The sequence below is a fragment of the Chinchilla lanigera genome, unplaced genomic scaffold (genome assembly GCF_000276665.1).
Source record: "Chinchilla lanigera isolate Chin_1 unplaced genomic scaffold, ChiLan1.0 scaffold00004, whole genome shotgun sequence".
NCBI lineage: Eukaryota > Metazoa > Chordata > Mammalia > Rodentia > Chinchillidae > Chinchilla > Chinchilla lanigera.
In genome coordinates, this window is record NW_004955405.1 from 613,272 (window position 1) to 632,721 (window position 19,450).

The following is a 19,450-nucleotide window of genomic DNA, read 5'->3' on the forward strand; positions in this document are numbered from 1 at the left end:
TCATTTTTTTCTCTGTTTTGTAGTTGAATTCTTGAGGTGATGCTTTGAAGTTGCCTATGGTGGGTCGCTGTATTGCCAGTTTGTAGAACCCTGACGACATGACTACCTCTCCAAGGAATCTTGAAGGTAAAGCTGATGTTTGGGTTTTGAGTCTGTTGAAAGATCCTACCTCTTCAGTGTGTTGGGGAGGAGCAGCTGCTGTCTGTTTGTCCCAGCCCCTGTTTCTGTGGCACTGTGCTACAGTATCTTCTATGACCCTGTGTCAAAACTTAGTCTTGGAATGCCAGGAAGAATAGCTGTTTAGAACAGTTGCGTCACTTTTGTCTAAAGTGATACCGTCAGCAGTAATAGTAGCATCCATCACAGCCTAGAAAATGACAAACTGAGGAAACCATTACCTGACCACCTTAAAGCATATGAACTAGATTTGTGGTTATAGAACAAAATGGCAAAAAGGCCAGAAGATACTATGCAGTCTAGAAGTCATTCATAAGTGGATTTGTCCCTTGGGCGAAAAGGGAAAAGGTGGTAGGGGAAAAACAGGATTGCAGGAGGAATAGATTAGAAGTAAGGCTGGAGGATAAAGGGAGATCATGCTAATTTTGGGAAGGTGGTGTAGGCCACTGGAAGGAAAGAGAGATGAAAGAGGTAAAGAGAAGAACAGAACGGAACAGAATAACAATCAGAAAGAGGCTAAAGAGCGCGTTCACACTCATATAAGAATAAGATCAAACAATGAAGGAGAAAACAAGAACAAAGCAACCACAAAGCTGGCAGCACTACCACCACTACCAGCAGCAGCAGGAGTAGCAGCAGCACAACAGAAGACAGGGTGTAGAAAAAAGTGCATTTCCAGGCTTGTCTCTGCTGTCACTGGTAGACAATCTGTGCAGATAAAGAAGGACTATGCCTCATTTATCTCTGTAATTCCTACATGTGATGTAGTCATTAAGTATTTATTGGACTAATGAGTTACCTTGTAAAGTTATATTAAAAACAAAGCTTTGGAACTCCTTAAAACTGGAAAATTTAAAGAAAAATAAAGGAATAATAAGTATTAATCATTTATTTTTACTATAATAATCACAATAATTAGTATTTAGGCTCTTTCAGGGGCTTTAACTATTTCATATTTACAATTTAAGTTTTTGTTAGCAAACCTTGCCTTTTCCCTTTGTAACATTGGTCTATTGCTGACACCAAGAAAAATGAGCATAGATGGGTAGGGGAGTATAAAGCTGCTGTTTTCTAGTTAAATAGCAAGGAATGGGGGCTGGGGATTTAGCTCAGCGGCAAAGCGCCTGCCTGGCAAGCGCAAGGTCATGAGTTCGGTTCCCGGTACCGGAGAAAAACCAAAAAAAAAAAAAAAAAAAAAAAAAAAAAAAATAGCAAGGAATGTACATTGTCAGATATGTTATCATAGACAGATTTGGAATTTACATATTAAAGGAGGCCAGGTGAAAGGCAATTGCTAACAGTAACCTAAAACAAAGAAACAAATGAAAACATTTGCACTTCAGCTCTCAGGGTATTTGTGCATTCACTGTGATCCAAGCTCTATTTATTTTGGTCAAAGGTGTGCAAATGCACATCTCACATTCATTAATCTTTGGTCACAAACATTAAAGGATGCAAAACAATTCGAATTCTTTAGAAGTGATGGGAATTGGCCCAAAACGTCAAATAACCAATTTACAAAATATTGCTGACTTTTTTTGACAATTTGATGAAAAAATCAGATGAGCAAAGGAGGAGAAGGAGAAAAGGGCAATAAGAACTGGCCCAGTGGATAAGACAGTTTGACATTAGATGGCTTACATTTCCAGAGAGAGAAGAAGGAGGATAGATATGGAGAGTAAAAGGGAAGAACTCTTTGGACTTCGTTTTCATGACTACCTCTGCAGGAAACAGGGAGAAGAGACCTCTGCTGGCTTTAGGGGTTGAATTTAATATTGAATTATTTCTGTAAGAAGGTAAGCATTATTATAAACTCAACCCTCGATCAATGGAATAGAATTGAGAGTACAAAGTAAATCTTTATATTTTTGGCCCATAGTTTTTCCAGCAATGCACCAAACAATTCAGTGACGGAAAAGAATAGTCTTTTCAGTAAACTGAATAAGCAGCAAAATAATACTGAAAAGAATGATGTTAGGAAGAAGCCTAACCTTTAGTCAGGTATTAGTTTGAAGTGTAGGCAAAGATTTTATGAACAAAACTCTGATTACACAAAGAGTCAACAAGTGAGATCTCATTTAAAAAGCTTTTGCCCTGCAAAAGAAATCACCAACAGAGTCCAAAGACAATCTAGAGTGGGAAAAAAATTTAGCCAGTTCTTCAGACAAAGGACTAACATACAAAGAACATACAAAGAATTGAATCAGACACCCCAAATTTAAAGAATAAATCCAAAAATGGGCATCTGAGATGAATACACAGTTCTCAGATGAAGAAATACAAATGGTAAATATATGAAAAAAAATGTTCAGTATTACTGGTAATTAAAGAGATGCAAATAATGCTATTCTTAAAGGAACTAAACTAAAAATAATTGAAACCAAGGCATTTAAAATGCTTCTTTTTTTGAATAGAGCACAATTTGTAGTTTAATAAAATATACACAAAATGAAAGAACTGAGTAGATGATTTTAAGGTTATTTCCAGATATGTAATTTGGATTTTATGATTTCATAATTTCCTAAGGAAATCTGAGCCAACTGTGATTCATGTGTCTCTAATTGAAGTTCTTTTTCTGTTTCTCCCTCCTTCCCTCTCTCTTCCCCCGCCCTTATTCTCTTTTCTCTAGTTCTTGCTATGTATTCTTGATTCAATGAGAATAAAACTGTAAATCAGGGATAAAAGATACCAAGTTAATCTTTTCTATAACATTTAAAGTGCACTACTTATTACATAAATACATAAGAAAGTCAGTAGAGAAAGTCAAATGGAGAACACAGATTTGCTCAGAGAATTGAAATAAAAGCATTGATAAATGGCATTACTATTAAATTTTTATAAATTTAAAATGAAATGAAAAAAAGATCAGTTTATTTACATACTTGTCCATGGTCGTTATTTGATTTAATGTCATGGTAAGTAATTTCATAAATAGACTTCCCTTACTGCAGAAGACACTGTAGAGATCAATTTAGCTAAAAATAGCTTTCCATCTAACATCATTAGTTGGAAATATGTTTTAGACAACAGCAATTTCTCTTGATTAATGAGGTTGTAAACCCGAAATCATATCAACCAATGTATTTACTAAATGCCTGTTACTGTGCTCTGATTCAGAAAATACATTAAGTATAAAATAAATGGTTTTTAACCTTGAGAGAGTTTATTCAGAAGATCCTTGCCAAACTCCTAATCCTTTAAGAGCCACTACTTTTCTTTGAAGTCTTTTTAGATTCTCAAAAGCAGACATGGTTAGGTGGTTTCATTTATTAAAGTTTATTTTTAATATCTCTTTATCTATCTGCCATCTTAGGTTTTGAGCCCCAGGGTTACAATCCTATTATTCATTTGTTGCTAATCATGTGACAGGTATTTAACAAATACCACTTACAGGTCAAGTAGATAATGGCAAAAATGAAAGATGTTCTTCTCTACCATAGAACTTTCAGTCTGGTGATGCATAGAAGTAAACAGGTATCATAAAGTCACTAATTTTTTTTCAGTTTCTCAGATGTACAAATGACAGGTGACTTTTTTCTGAAAAAGACCATACTTCAGAATATAAAGCATGAGTCTCTCAATTTCTTCTAGTATAATCTCTTTCTTACTTTAGACCTTTTGTGGCATAAGTTTTCAGTCTGTTAGACATACTTTCTCTCCTTTGCTGTAATTCCAAATGATTTATGGATTTAAGGGGAGTTTAAATGTCCTTGTGGGAACAGAGGAAGGGGCCTTTGCATGGATATTGAGGCCTGCATATGAAACCATGCTGGTTCAGTGAAGCATGGAATCTTACTAAGACCTGATTGGTGTCCACTGGGAATGCAGCTGTCCGGTGTATTGAGACACTGTGCTGGCATCTACTCCAAAGTTCTTTGTCCCCAGTGTTGAAATGCAGGAGTATTTCAGTGGAAGCCTAGCTCTCCAAACTCTGTTGGCCCATTGGTCTTTTCAGTATGCTGAACTTGAGATCATGTGAACATTTCTGGGTTTATATGTTCAGGACATAAAGATCCTGGTATGTATCTAGATTTACCTAGCACAGAACTCCTCTCACAAATGTTCTTGGTCTGAGCAAGGCTGGATTCCAAGTTGAATACTAGGCTTCTCTTAGAGTCCTTGGAGTGTCTGCAAAGCTGTGACAGGGGAATATTCTTATAATATATCTTATATTATATTATGTCTTATATTATCTTATAATATATCTTATATTATCTTGATGTTCTTATATTGATTAATTTCTTCAGAACTGGACCCTACTGGCAATTGTCATATGGCTTCCTATAAAAGGAGACTGTGATTACAAACAGAAGAATCATCTTGTCTATAGTTTTCTGACTATAATTTCAATGAAGTATGCATTTATAAAGTAGTGTGATAGGTTTTTAATAACCATAACATTTGACCCAAAATTGAGATGTTGAAAAAATTAAGATGGACAGAAGAATTACAAAATGTATACAAAGAGTACACATATATTTATGCATACTTTTCACGTAGCACATAGCTTACCCTCAGGCAAACATTTCGTTAACCAAAGGAAAACAGTGGTCAAACCTAGGAAATTAGTGGTTAGAGGATATTAATGAAACTACAGAATTTATCTAGCCCCCCCACCTTAAAACAGGGTCTTGTTAAGTTCCTAAATTACCCAGGCTAGATTTCAGCTTTCCAACCTACTGCCTCAGCCTTCCAGAAAGCTGGGATTACAGACAAGTGCCACACGTCGAAATCCACTATTTTATTATATTTTTCTTTCCAATATTCAGTCTGAGGCCCTACCCTGCACAGAGCTGTTATGCCTCCTTAGTGCCTTCAATCTGAGCTGATTCCTTAGTTCTTCTTTGGTTTTTATGACGTCAGCACTATTGAAGATTAAGTTGTTGTGTAGAATTTTCTTCCATTTGAATTTGTTAGTTTCTTTTCCTTGACCGTATTAAGGTTATACATTATTAAAAAGATTATCTCTGAGGTGATGTTCACTTCTAAATGCATCATATCAAGGGTAGATGGGGGCTGGGGATTTAGCTCAGCGGCAAAAAGCACCTGCCTGGCAAGCGCAAGGTCGTGAGTTCGGTTCCCGGTACCGGAGAAAAACAAAAAAAAACAAAGGGTAGATGATATTTACCTACCTTATTACTGGTGATATTAACATTGGTCACTTGGTGTCTTATAGGATTTTTTCCCTTTTTTTAAAAATTATTGGTTATAATTTATTGGTTATTGGTACAAGTTAAATATCCATAATGATTACATTCATCATAGGGAATTTGTACCTATACGCGATATATCTTGACTCATCTTTTTGTCCCAAACCCCTCCCCTCCCTTCAACCCTTCCTTCTTTACAAAGCTTTGTTTCCATATTAGCCTTCTTTTCCCATTTTTTCCTTTTCTCTTCCTTCCTTTCTCCCTTATCCCTCTAGTTTACCTTCCCTTTTGAACAATTTCTTCCTATTTCATAATATCTATTATACATTTTGGTCATTATTTACACTTGCAGTTTCTTGCATCAGAGAGACAGTGTAATATTTACATGTGTTTGTCTGGTTTATTTCACTTAAGAGTATGATCTCAAAGTACATCCATTTTTACAAAGTTGCAGTTTTCCTATTTGTGATTGCTAAACATCTTGGGGGAGATAACTTGTGATTTTTGTGGACTGAATACTTGTTCCCCACACATTTATGTGCTAAACTATGAGTATCCAAAGTGATGTATTAGGGGAAGGGGCCTCTGGAGACTGTTGGGTGTTGAGAGTGAAGCTCTCATGCGTGGGACCAGTTTCCTTATACAATGGACTCCAAAGGGAGCATTCACCACATCCTTCACATGAACTCATAGGTCACTACCTCCAGCAGGAGTGGCCCTCACCAGGTACTGAATTTGCTAGCACCTATGTCTTGGACTTTGTAGCTCCAAGAAATGTGAAAAACAAATTTCTGTTATTTATAAGTTATTCAGTCATTCAGCCTATTTTAATTTGTTATAGCAGCATGAAAGAACTGAGATAGTCACTATGCAAAATCCTATTGCTGCTGAAACTTTTATTTATCAATATTAACACCTATCATTGGCTCCTGCAAAAGGTGATTGTTACTGTGGTGTTTAATAGCAATTTCCTGTTTTCCTCATTCCTTCTACATTTTTAATTGGGAAGTTTTTATAAGGGAGTCTTGCCCTTTCTCTATTATTAAAATTTCATTTATTGATTAATTTGTGTATATCAGCATGATTATTTAGTTCTTTAGGTTACAATCCGATATTATTACTATTTATTTAGTTTTTTCAAATTGCCTTCATTTTACCAATTTCATTTTATTCAGATTGTGTCTTATGAACTTTCAATAGGTCCTGATCTTTGATTTATTTTTTTATCACTTTTATACTTTCTAACATCACAAACTATCCTAGATCATTTTATATTTTCCTTCATCTGGGAGAAACCAGCTTTCTTAAGAATTGTAGTTCTTCTTATTTAAAAAATAATATTTAGAAATGAAGCTCATTGCTGCTGGTGATACTTCTAGTAGCTTTCAGTGGGTAGAACTGAGAAATACTCTGTATCCTAACTGATGCTTACAAATACATCTATGTTACTCCTTCCTATACTTTTAGACATTAAAAAATCATGAGTGCTTTATAATACTTCCAGCTCTAATTTAATATGAAAACAAAATAAATTTCAGAATTACTAGCTCATACCTCTTGTTGTGATTTACATCTGGATGTCTCCCCATAGCCTCACATGTTCATGGATGGGGCTTTGGGGAGATGAGGGATTGTGGAGTCCATGTCCCTGACTTGCTGGTAGGAGGTGGGTCATGGTAGGAAGAGGTGGGTCTATGAGTATGTGATATGAAGGTTATACCTCCTTCCAGCCCCTCTCTTCACTGTCTGCTTCCCCATTGTGTGATGTGAGGCATTTCTCCTCTTCCATGCCATCCTGCCTTGGAAAGAGCCAACAGTGGACTGTACACAAAATAAACCTTCCTATCTTTAAATTGTGGGTGTTGGGTATTGTGTCTCAGCAACAAGAAAAGTGACTGAGACTGCCCTGTAAGAAGCAAATCTGCAATTCACCAATCGTTATATTGCATAGGGTTGTTTTGAAATTAGTTGCTCAGATTACCAGTTATAAGCATGCAAAATTGGTGAATTCCTACCATCTTGTTTAGGGAAGATCTGTATCATTTCTAATGTTTATTATTATTTTTTATTCTCTTTAATGGCTTGATCAATCTTGCATTCTTACAACTGGTAATCTGAGCAACTTCATTGAAGATAACAATATGTAATATAACAACCACTCTTAATTCCTATCATTCTGTTTTGAAATCCTGTATCGTTGTTATTGTTTTTGTGTTTTGTTTTTGTCTATGTTGTTATTTTGATACTTTTTAAATTCTCTTTAAAATAAAAAAAGAAACCTAAAGAAGCAAATCTGTCAACACTGTCAGAGATATCCAGCTAGAAGCTCATAGGTCAAAGCTAACCTGACATGTGTTTTTATAAATAGTTTTATCAGAATGAAGCTGTGTTCATTTTTCAGTGATTTGTCTGTGATTATTCCTGTGCTCCAGCAGCAGGCTTTGGTAGTTATAAGAAAGATCATAGGGCCTGTACAACCTAACATATTTTTGTCTTTTAATGAAGTTTCCCAGCCCATCAGTTAGAGCACACTGTTAGTGTAGGTCTCTTTTAGTTTATAGCTATAAAGTATCCAGTCACATAACTGCTGACAAAAGTTCCTCATTTCAGCTGGTTTCTTCCCCATCTCTTCTAGTGAGATAAGATTTCACCTCTTACACCTACATGCCTCATAATCTACTTTCTATTTCTTCCCAGGTCCAGTTTGATTTTTAAACAATTAAAGTGTGGCCAAATTCACTCTTTGTGATGTACATTTTCATGAGATTTGATAAATTCACTGAGTCATTATCTATAGCCACTGATCTTTTTCACACCCCGCGTCCCTGAATGCTTCTCTCCTTTGCTATTGGCAACCATTATACCTCTTTTTAATAATTCGGCTTTTGTGTCATATAAATGGAGTAAAATACAACATATGCCCTTTAACTCTGACTTCTTTCACTTAGCAGACTGTATTTAAGATTTCACATATTGTTGTGCTAAAGTATTTACTGTTTATTCCTTTACTAAACAAGTTTACTACCTTATCATAAATAGTAGAATAGAAAGGAGTGGAACAGTATGGATGATTTGTTAGCGATTTAAAATGTAAGTCAACAAAAAATTAAAGATAGTTCCATAATTTTGAATTTGAGTTATTGACAGAATGTTTTACCTTAATAAAAATAAGACAACCCTATGTTTAAGTTTTTCTTTTCAAATAGTAAGAGACATTTATACAATATACCACTATGTGAAGCTAGAATAATGCTCATTAAGTAGTTATGAGTTGACTTAATGGTGACTCCACCAAAGCAGCAAATATATCGGTTTTAATTTTTAAGTGGATGCATTCAATGGTAAGAGTCAAGATGCAAACATAGAAAAAATGGTTTCTATGTCATTTTTCCTGAATAATTTTCTCTATTTGTGTATGGAAGAATTGTTTAAACATCTAACAGTGGAATAATTCCAGTATGCTTTTTTTTTTTCAGATAATACATAGTGACTGTCAATTTTGTGTCAATTTTGCTAGGCCTAGGAGTGCCCAGAAAGCTAGCAAAATATTTCTCAGTGCTTGTTCTGGAGGAGATTGAGATCTGAATCAGTGTACTGAATAAAGAAGATCCACCATCATCAGTATGGGACATCGTGCAATCTGTTAAGGACCAAAACAACAACAAAAAAAGGTAAAGGACGGGCAAAGTCTCTTTTAACCCATTGAGAGATTATCCATGTGCTCTAGCCCGCAGACATGGAAATCTAGAGCATTCAGACTCTGGGACTTACATCCATGCCCTACGCCCCTCACCATCAGCATCTGGCTCCCTTGGTTTCCAGCCCTTTGCATTCTGAATTAAATCGCCACTTTCCTGGGTCTCTGGCTTGCAGGAAGCATATTGTCAGTGTCTATAATCACACTAGCCAATTCCCATATAATAAATCTCCTCTTGTATATCTTCATATATGTATTCCTATTGGTTCTGTTTCTCAAACGATAGACAGGAAGTGGAAGTAACCATATGATCCCACATCTTTAGAAACAAAGCACTAGTAACCTGTTGGGTAATTTCTTCAGGTTTCCTTAACAAATATAGACAAAGATATATATACACACAATCATATCATAATATTCTCCTATTGGCTAATTTTAAAACTTGATAATATACAACCTATGATGTTTTAAGTAATATTTGTGTTCTATTATTTTTATGATAGCATAACATTCTATTATATAATCATACTGTTTTATATATATAATTAACTCATTTTTGATATTGATATAGATGAGGGCACAATGCTTACTGTTAGAAGAAGCACTGTTCTATGTGCAAATATTCATTCTTCAGTATTTTCCTAGTATAAGTCTTTAGAAGTTTACCTACTGGAGGAAAAGATGGCATTTCTTTTTTTAATTTTTAGCATTGCCTGTGTCAGTAGTTTTTCACTTTTTCATTGGTTATACAGATTAAGAGATTTCATATTGGCAGAGTTGTACATGTTCAGAATTTCTAATTTTATGTTTTGAAAGTAGTTTTTTAACCACTACTAAATATTTTTAGAAAAGTTATTTTTTGTCTTGGTTATTTGAGTCTTACAGATAGATACCAAAGTGCTGCTAGTTCTTGTTGTATGAGTTTGTTCTCAAAATTTCAACTAGTAAAAATTCGTTAACAGTTTAGTGGGTATGTTGAATATGACTAATTCATGTTACTCAGATATTTATTCCATTGTGTTATGAATGCTTACTATCAATAAACACAGGAAGTGGAAAAATCTGATTCTGTAATATGTACATGTAATCCCCCTTCTTTATGATTAATTTAGGTTAATATTGTTAATCATCCCCATTTCTCAACTCTGTCTGGTTTTTCTTACTTTATTGAAATACATGGTTGTTTATCTAACCATTAAGAAAATGTAAGTCAAGAAAAATGTAAGTTTTTCCTTTTGTTTTTTTTTACTGTTTCCGAGATCCATCCACACCTCTATATTCCCAGCATTACTTCTGGTATATTTCACTTTTATGCATGACTCCAACAGCCTCCTAATTTTTTTGACTATGGTTTTACACTAATCTAACAAGTCACCTTATTACAACTAGAAACCTTCTAAGTGAAAATAGATTTCCTGATATTTTGTTTTGCTACAGAAACGGAAACACCAAAATGACACCCAGGGTTTGGAGGCAGATTTATTTATGTCAAAGGGCATGGATCATTCCCAAAATATCAGGCTGCTATCTCTGGTGGCCTAGGGCTTATATGAGATAAGCAAGCAGGAAGTACAGAGGCAGAATGGCTTGTCAGTTGGTGATTGGTTCCTACAATATGCATCGTACTGACCCACTGTGCATCACAGTGAGCAGCCCATTCTAAGAAACAAAAGTAACAGGAACTGTAATCGGAACTATTACCTGGGCAACTGACAAACTGAAATATACTGGCTGAGAGGGGGAGCGCGCCGCATCTTCTGCTATAGTTTAAGACTCATTAATGTCTTCCTTTTGCCTTAATGGGCAGAACTCTGCAACAAGACATTTGAAACTGTAGACTCTAGTCACTATTTCTCTCTCAGCCTCATCCAGACATTTCTGTTGCTGTATTGCACATTCCAGACATTCCAAAATATTAGTAGGGCTCTATATGCTGTATTTTTTTGTTCTTTTTATGTATGGTGTAAGATCTGAAATTATATCTCTTTATTAATGGTCTCTTGACATCTAGTAAAATCAGGAGGATCTTAGATACCTGAAACCCAACTTCTTTTCCTCTTCTGCTCTAGCAAGTACGTTATGGCCCTTAGCAAGCAACCGTCCTGTCTTGGGGACTTGCGACATGCCTGCTTATCTCTCAGTTCCCTGGATCCAGTACCATGGCAGCCTGCAACACTGACCATCTCAAGTGAGATAGTCGCTTTCTCAAATAGGAAGCAGTGGTTGTTCTGTCTGCTAGTTCCTTACACAGCCGGACCCATGCAGCCCCTGGTTGCTGTTTATTCCCATGTGCCATCTTCCTACTGGCTCTGCACAGGGCGTGATATTGCCTCCCATGGGCTGTGAGTATATGTGACTAACAAATCTTACCTGTCCAGTATAGGGTGCCATGTTTTCAGCTACCCCCCGTAGCCCAGGGCAGGAATCCCTCCTTTACCAACAGGATAAAAAAAGAGGTGAATAATTTGCTATAATTTCTGTTTTGAAAGGAAGTTTACTTATCATTAAAAATTCTAATTCAATATGACTAATTAAATATGACTCAGTCTAATTCAATATGACTCAGTACTATGAATGAAATGCTTTGCCTCTTTTAATAATCCAATCTGCACCTTACTTAAATTTTGGTCTTTTTTCATGCCCCATCACACTGTTCCCACCTTGGAAGACTTTATCAGAGGAAGAGAGTGTGGCCATCTCCTCACTTCGTAACAGTTGATCTTTCTTGACATCACTATGTCATGAGCCGCCTGCTGTATAAACTTCATGATTTGGTTCTGGGAGAGAAGGAGGCACGCAAGATATGTAACCTGACAGGAACAGATGTTACTTGGTGTTTGGAGCCCTCTGAGTACAGTATGAGTACGGTAAATGGCCAGTGTTTATTATTTTTTCCTGGGATATTTTTGTGGGTTTCTCAGTACACTTCTGTCATAGTCAGTCTTTTATCACTCTAAGCAAATGACTGAGGTAATCGACTTATAAAGAGAAAAAGGGTTATTTTGGCTCAGAGTTTCAAAGTTTCAAATCCATGATTGGTTGGCCCCTCTGCTTTGGGCCCAGAGCAAGGTGACATTGCAGCAGGTAGTATGTGGAAAAGTAAAGCTGCTCACCTAATGGCCAGGGAGTGAAAGAGAGGAAAAAAGGAAGGCACCAAGTTTCCCACCATGTGCTTCTGGGGCAAAGTCCCAGTAATCCAAGGACACCCCCAAGGTTCTACCTCTTAGAGGTTGTAACATTTCCCAATAACACCACCCCACAGAATCTTTAATACAGGAGCCTTTGAGGGACATTTCAGATCCAAACTATAGCATTTCTTTAAAAAAAAAAAGAAAATCCTGCTTTTATGTGTGAGGAGTATTTCTCTGTTTTACCTACATGCCTCCCTGTCTTCCAGCAACGTCTTCATGAGAGACCTTCAGTTTCTTTTTACTAAAAGCTCCTTGACCTTGACTGCAAAACCTCTTCAAAAGCACCATTCCCCTGAAATTACCCATCTTGCTCTCTCCTCCAAAACCCGTATCTCTGCACTTACAACTGACAGAAAATGGAGTTCTCTCGTCACCCTGAAAATCTGGGTTTAGATGTCTACTTTTGAATTTCTCAGGCATGAACCAAATTTCTAGTGTTTATGTTTTATATATTTAAGTAGACAAACATCACATTCTCTGAGAAAAACCTTGGACAGTTCTTCAGTAGTTATGATGTGAAGAAGCATCTTGTGCCTTTCTCAAAGAATAGGATAGGTAAAAAGCCAAGGTATATGGATACCTCATCCTTAAGAAATTCTATCTTTTTATGTTCTTTTAACTGTTTATATCTTTAAATTAAATAAGAAATCAATGAATGCAAAAATATTTTTCACTAGTTACTTTGCAGTCCTGTATAGATTTAGCGAGGTACTTTGAAATGGAAGGCAGATGGCACATACAGCTCTGTTTTCCTTTAGTGCCTAACATAAAACAGAAGCAGATGCAGTTCTGTTTGAACAGCCTGCTATATTTTGCATTTAAATTTTATTTTATACAACATTATATTTTCTACACTTTTCAGTAGAGGAAATTAATTGCTAATTGACTTAACCAAAGATTTTGCAACCCCGCCCCAATAATTTGTTTAAAAATATGTTAAGTATATATTTGCTAAGCCCATTCATGTTCATATTGAAAATAGTAAGGTTTTATTTTGAATTATGTGTTCTATAATCATTTCAAAGTAAATGACTATTTTAATAATATTTGTGGTGGGTTTTTAAAACAGATTGGGTCTTGTTAGGCATTTTAATTTCTACATTGTTAGGCATTTTAATTTCTACATTGTGGTGACAACATCCAAAGAGTTTTTCTCCTTTATCGTAAAATGACACTGTCTCTTGAATGTGAGCCTTTCACATTTGGTTTCTCTGTAATTTTCAAAATAGCTTATGAAAAGCATTAGGAGTTCTGGAAAGGTCACCCAAGCTTCCAAGGTTGTATGCAAAAAATGTGCATAAATTTAAAGATTGCTATAGTGCAACTTAATCTTAGAAAGATGGTCATAAAATGAGATAATTTTAAAAATCAACATGTTTTTGGTGAAAGAAAATTGCATGTTGTAAAACAAAACAAACCAAAAAAGCCAGTATTAATTGTATAGCACAATAATAATTTTATGAAGTCATAGCATCATTCTACAAAGGAACAGATTTACAGAAATAAGAAATACATTGGATAAAATGAAACTTTTAATTAGTCTTTGAAAAAAACATTCAATTTTCCTTTTCTCCTTTAAGACGTCACAACAAGGCAACAACAATAAGAATATTACAACAATAAGAATATTAAACACAAAATTTTTCTTCTGTGAAACCACCTGACCAGCGAAACTTAAACTCATAAATAATTGAAAGGTATTCTACAAGCAGTGGAGACCAAACAGAAGGGCTGCATAAATGAGCACTACAAGAAATTACGTGAGTTTAATAATCTCAGAAGGGGATGATATCATGCTTAGAAACCACATAAAGCAATCATAAGAATAGTAAAATTTTGTGAACACTTTAAAGAAAAGGGATGAATTAGAGGAAGTACTTCCCACAATTACCTTAAAGGTATAATTCTCCTAATATAAAAATAAATTTTAAAAGATCAGTAAAGAAAAAATCATCAATCCAATAGAAAAGGACAAATGATAATGAACAATGAACAGAGAAAAACCAAATGGTTATCATAAAAAGTTGTCCAACTTCATTTCTAATAAAAATACTGTTACTAAGATACTATTCTTCCCCAGTCAAACTGGCAAAGACAAGTGATAGCACATCAGTAAGAATCTGAATTAGTAATATTTAAATAAGGTAGTTGTAGAAAAAAACTTCAAAATTATAAATATTCATGTATGTGAAATAATAATGTATTTATATAGTTTTTCCTTGTACTGCTGTCTAAAGTAGCAAAAGATGGAAAACAATGCTAAATTATGGCCTAATCAAAGAACAGAAAAGAAACAGCCTTCTATATTTATGGTTCTGCATCCACAGACTGAACCAGCCATGGTTGGAAAATATTTTTAAAAATTGTGTACTGAACATGTACAGACTTTTTGTTGGCATTATTCTTTAAACAATATAATATAACAATATTTACATAGGATTTACATTGTGTTAGGTATTTTAAATAAGGTAGAGATGATTTACAGTGTTTGGGAGGATGTGCTTAGATTGTGTAAAAACTATATTATTTTATAGAAGGGTTCAGTCACAGATACAGGTATCCAAGGGCATCCTGGAAACAATTTCTGGTAGGAAATTATACTGAATAGCTATAAATGAGAATGTAGGTCTTTATACACCAATATGGAGCTATGTCTACATATATTGTTACATGAAAATAGAAAAAGATAGAATTGTGTGTGGCCTACTTCTATTTTACAGAAAGGATAAAAGAAAAAGCATATGCACAATGGCTATAGAAGACCACAAGAAGAATAAAAAGACATTCATATTTTTCTCTTAGTGGAAGCATGCGAGTGTGTAGTTGAAGGGTGAAGGAAAGAATATATTTTTCATGCGTATATTTTTATATGTTTTAAATTTTGAAACACTCAAAAATGTATTATGTCTTTGTATGTAAATAAGGATAACTAAGAGAAAAAGACAATAGTGACAATATATACACTTGTGATCTTGCACAATGATTAATGATGGACCACGGTTTCAGACCCGAGGTTCCTGGGGGCTAAAACAAATAAAGGTACAAAATCAACTTCTAAATATATTTTCCCTATAATAGAAAACAAGGACTTTTCAGTCTTTCAAGCCTAAGGAAAAAAATTCAGGTGGGATTGCAAAAATAGAAAAACGTGCTGAGAAATACAGCAAATAAAACGTCGCCTAATGATGCAACTTATGCAAGCATGAGGTTCATGAAATTGATTCTTACTATTGTATCCTAATGAAACCCAGACAGTTCTATAGGAGTCCAAAGTAACGTGGTCCATCTATGCAGTTCTCTGTTTGGTTTGATATAGCATGTGCTTTATACCAGAAATCAGAGACCCCAAAAAATTGGGATATGAAAGTGTGTCATCCAAGTAGAGCTCCATGAGTATCGTTTATTCATTCTTTTACCTAAGCATTCGTGTATTTACTCGTTCCACTAACAGTATTAAGATTCATAACATGATTGGCACTGTGCTGAAGGCTAGAATACATGGATATTTAGAAAAGGCCCTCATCCTTCTGGAGTTTATAAACAGTGGAGAGAACAAATGTGAATTTTGTTAATAGTGAATATTAGTGATGTGGTGAAATATGTACAGGAAACCACGGTGATTAGTATGGCTGATGGAAGAGGAATGTGCGTCGGGGCACCGGCAGAGAGGGAAGGTGATGAAAAGACCAAGATTATAAAAAAGTGTTCTCAGATTTAAGAAAGTGAAGTAGTATGGTATGATACATGATGTGTGTGTGTGTGTGTGTGTGTTCAATGGGTGTGGAACAGCGAAGTATTAGGCTGGGAAACATGCAAGTGCCGAATTAAATGCATGGTCTCTATCAAATATTGCATATTGGTGGCCACATGTATCGTATCAGAATTTTATTTATTTATTGAATAGTTCCCTTTAAATATTTCTGTTTATGAAGTATTTTAATGAAACACCTTCAAACATTTCCTAAGAGCCACAAAACCTCTGTATCTTTGTGCCATCGTAGGACACGTAGGCTAATTTATAGAGCAGAATAATGCAGACACATGTGAAGTCATCCTAAATGAGTCAGGACTTCTGATTATGGAGCTAAAATTCTAAGAAGCATCTAGAAGAATATTTTCTTGCTATCATTGCCTTAGGCTGTTGCTTCCATCTTTTAGGTCCATCTCTGACTTGAAACCGTTCATCATTTGGTTCAAAAGGCTGGTGGGGTCCTATCTGTATGGCCTCGGATTTACCACAGTCTTAAAATGATCATATGTTAGTGAAACATTACCTTGAAAATTTAATGATTATTTACTTCACAAATTTCAAGTTTGGTTTTTGCTACATGATTTATAACTAATCAACTAACTACATGTATGTACATAAACATATATGTATACCTACACCGTGTACATATATACACACGTACACTTGTGTATATGTGTGTATATATATACACATACATACATACATACTTATAGTTTTGCCGTTATTGGCCTCTGTTGCATTTTTTTTATTATCTTAAAGAGACATCTATCATGAACATTGTGTGTGATTTAATGGAATTTACTCAATTTCTTTGGCATGTGAGTACCTGCAAAGGAGCATTTCCTTAATAATGGACTGTAGGGAAGAGTTAATGAAATATACCAAAAATTTCTAATTTGTTAGCCATAAGTAGCTTTAAAAAGGTTTCAGAGCCCCTACCTGTAGATGCAGCTACTTGGGAAACCATAGCAGGAGGATCACTTGAGCCCATGAGTTTGAGACCAGTCTGGGGAATATAAGGAGATCTGTCTCAAGGGAAAAAAAAAAAAAAAAAAAAAAGCAAATCATTTATAATTAAAAATGCAAAAATAGTAAAATTGTATTTTAAAAATACAATTTCAGTCCAGAAAATAGACAGAAATTTCTTTTTTTTGGTACTGTGAATCGAATTCAGGACCTTGCATTTGCCAGGCAGGCACTTATGCTGCTGAGCTGTATCCCCAACCTGAACAGAAACATCTACAAAATTGTTTTTGCAGATATATAATATTTATTTCTTTAAAAAAATTTAATGGACTTTGAGGAGTACCATGTTAAAAATATATTTTCGCACTTTCAAAATTGTCCTGATAGAAAAAAAATTACGTGGTCACTCCTAAACTGTCTCTCTTAGGTCAGCAAGCTCCGTCAGCAGGTGGCAGTCCCGACAATGCCGAGAAGTCAAGCCGAGGGGCCGACCAACTCAGAGCGAGGGCTTCACGCGGGGGAAATATTCATGACCACTTTATCTGCTTCCCACAGACTTGTATAGAGCCCAAATTAGGCTAGCTGATTTATGCAAACTTCTACAAAATTAGAAATGTAAGATATCTTTATGATTTTTTTCTGTCCGTTAAACTTGTCCTATATTCCCTCAATTGAAGTTAGACAGAAACCACAAACTAAAAACAATTAGTGATTTAATTCTACTAATATACTGAGGATAGTACTGCACAAAGATAAGTATAAATGGTAAAAACATAGATTCATAAATTCAAACTCAAAATTTGCTGTGTAGGATAGTATTGAAAGCCTGAAATAAATACAGTAGAAAGATGTTTCGTTATTGCTAGATTTAGTATGAAAATCAAACTGCATATAATTCAGTTCTAGCAGAATCTTAAATATGTGATATTTATGATTTGCAGTTGAGTTACCAAGTGAATTTAATTAGCTATGAATATTTTTGTACTCATATATTAAGCATTCCAAATATGTTATTTATGAGTTTTATTGATAAGTTGCAGACAGAAGTATTTCAGACTTAAGAAAAAGTGATCTGAGGTTTATTGGGAAGATGAGTGAGAGGCTGGTGACAGTTACCTCTGGCGTCTGCTATTTTCTGTGCTGTCAGGTCCTACCTGGTGCAGTCAGGGCCGAAGATGCTTGTGTTCCTAGCATGGTCCTTTACTTCTTAGAAGTGGTAGGGATGTATATATATTTTTCTCTTTCCTTTTTTCTTTTTCTTCTCCTAGGTAGCTAAGATAACTGTACTAATTTCTCCTAGGTAGCTAAGCTAATTGTACTCCTTTCTGTTGGTTTATTGAGAGGAACAGTTAATGTTTAACTGTTTGATCGGTTTTGCATACCTATATCTGGCAATCTGAACAAGTACTTTAAAGACAACAATGTGCAATATAGCAACCATTGTTAATTTCTTACCTTGTTTTGAAAGTCTGTATCATTTTTATTTTTTTTTCAATTTTTATTCTCTTTAAAATAAAAGAAAGTTTATTTTAAGATAGGGAGAGTAAAGGATGGAGTACAATAAAGTGTATTTGGAGAGAGAAATCTAAAGTAAATTGATTGTGAGCATAAAAAATAGTTAACCTAGGGTAAAATGAGAATTGTCTCTCATTTGTAATGTCTAGAAAAGTTGGAGGAAATAAAGATTTTTTTTTAAGAATCAAAGAATAAACTGATGTAGAATGAAAGATAGACAGCAAGTACCTGTCCCTGAAGCCTGAGTCTAAGAGGAAATCAAAAGCATAGTAAAATAAAGCCAAGATCCAACCCAGAATATTACCTCTAAATTGAAGCTAATAAGAAGTTGACTTGAGTTGTAGCTGTGACAATACTCCCTTTTCAGGATGTAGGAATCAGCAATAAACAACTGAACTAAACCCCCAAATTCCTAAGTGTCCAGTTAGGAGCTCCACAGCATGACGTGCCTGTTTCCTAGTCTCTGCTTTCATAGCCAGACTCTGCCGAGTGAACTGACCTCTTGGCTGCTCTGTGTTCTGACAGCTTTCCAGTCCTTCCTCTGTCCATAGTAATCTGACTCTTGAAAGCTCTCTGACCTGGACCTCCTATACTTCTACTCTCAAAATGAACACAAACTTCATCTTTGATAAAACAGGTCATTTAGTCATAGGTTTTCCTGATTGTCTCAACTGTAAGTACCCTTGCCTTCTAAACCTAATCCCATGCTGTGTAGCGCACTTGATCATGTAAAGAATTCTATTTTTTTTTTTGGTCTTTTGAGACAGGGTCTTACTACGTAGTTCAGTCTGGTCTTGAACTCACTATATAGCTCAGGCTGGCCTCGAACTCTGTACAGTCCTCCTGCTTCAGCCTCCAGAGTGCTGGGATTACAGACATGCACTTAAAGCATCCTATTTTTTTTTGTTTTTTTTAAAGATAAAAGGAGGGAAACATTAACAGACATACAACATTTTACAACATATCACAAGCACAATACAGACAATACAGAGTTCCAAACAAA

General features: G+C 35.2%; 1 long non-coding RNA gene across 4 annotated transcripts in view; it reads left to right on the plus strand.

Moving 5' to 3' along the window:
* LOC102006975 overlaps positions 1 to 19,450 on the plus strand; it is a 29,246-nt gene continuing 9,796 nt past the window's right edge. For 2 of the 4 annotated variants that reach the window (XR_259354.2, XR_259353.2), the window contains exons 1-4: positions 1 to 126; positions 8,845 to 8,998; positions 11,693 to 11,891; positions 13,796 to 13,975. This is a non-coding gene — a long non-coding RNA (uncharacterized LOC102006975). Of the gene's footprint in view, positions 127 to 8,803; positions 8,999 to 11,692; positions 11,892 to 13,795; positions 13,976 to 17,359; positions 18,296 to 19,450 lie in introns of those variants that run through there. The other 2 variants (XR_001235177.1, XR_001235174.1) reach the window with 2 other exon arrangements.